Source organism: Suricata suricatta, chromosome 2 (assembly GCF_006229205.1).
Source record: "Suricata suricatta isolate VVHF042 chromosome 2, meerkat_22Aug2017_6uvM2_HiC, whole genome shotgun sequence".
NCBI lineage: Eukaryota > Metazoa > Chordata > Mammalia > Carnivora > Herpestidae > Suricata > Suricata suricatta.
Window position 1 is genome coordinate 148,634,032 of NC_043701.1, and position 1,225 is coordinate 148,635,256.

Genomic DNA, 1,225 nt, shown 5'->3' on the forward strand with positions numbered 1-1,225 from the left:
ATAAAAACCTAAAACATTAAAAAAAGTCTAAATATATCAAATTATATACTTTAAATATGTCCCTGTGTATCAAAGATCACTTAAGAAAGCTGTTTAAAAGATAATAGAGTTGATTATAATGCAGTATTAAAAAATGCATAGTTAATTCAAAAGAAAATAGGAAAGGAGAATAAGAAATATATAACTGGGTCGGGGGGGGCAAATAAAAGGAAACATCACGATGGCAGTTGAGGCACCTGAGTGGCTCAGCCAGTTAAGTGACTGACTCTTGATTTCCTCTCAGGTCATGATCTTGTGGTCATGAGATGGAGCCCTGCATCAGACTCAATGCTGGGTGTGGAGCCTGCTTAAGATTCTGTCTCTCCCTCTCCCTTCACACCGTGCTCGCTCGCTCTCTCTCTCTCTCAAAAATAAAAAGATGATAAAGGTAAATCTAACCTTAAAATAATGACATCACATGTAAATGGACTAACCACTCCAATTAAAAAAAGGGACAGACTCATACACACACACACACACACACACACACACACACACAGAGAAGGAGAGAGAGAGAGATTACTATACTGGCTAAAAAGGAAGACCTTACTATGTGCTGGTTATAAGAATAATGTTTAAATATATGGAATAAGAAATTCTAAGCAAAAACTTGTGTGACCATAGTAATACATATTAAAAAAATAGACTTGACAATGAAATGTATTTCCAGAGATAAAGAGGTAAATTTATAATGATAAAGGAATGAAATCATCAGGAAGACATAATTTTATATGTCTATTCACATAATGATAGAGCTTAAAATTCATGAAAGAAAAGTTGGGAGAACTAGAAAAAGTAGAAAGATCCACAAATATAGAGGTTTTAACACCATCGTTTCAGTAATTAATACAACAAAAAGAAAAAATATCAGTGTAGAGGATTTGCATGACAATCAACTAAGTGCACTTAATTGATAAATATAGATTATTACATTTAACACCTGAAGATACACATTATTTTTATGTGTACATGGAAATGCACTACTAGGCATTTACCCAAAGGATACAGAAATATTTATCCAAAAGGATACATGCAGCCTGATGTTTATAGCAGCATTATCAATAGCAGCCAAATTATGGAAAGAGCCCAAATGTCCAAGACTTACGAACAGATAAAAAGGATGTGGTATACCTATATACACGTGCACGTGCACACACGCTCACACACACACACACACACACACACA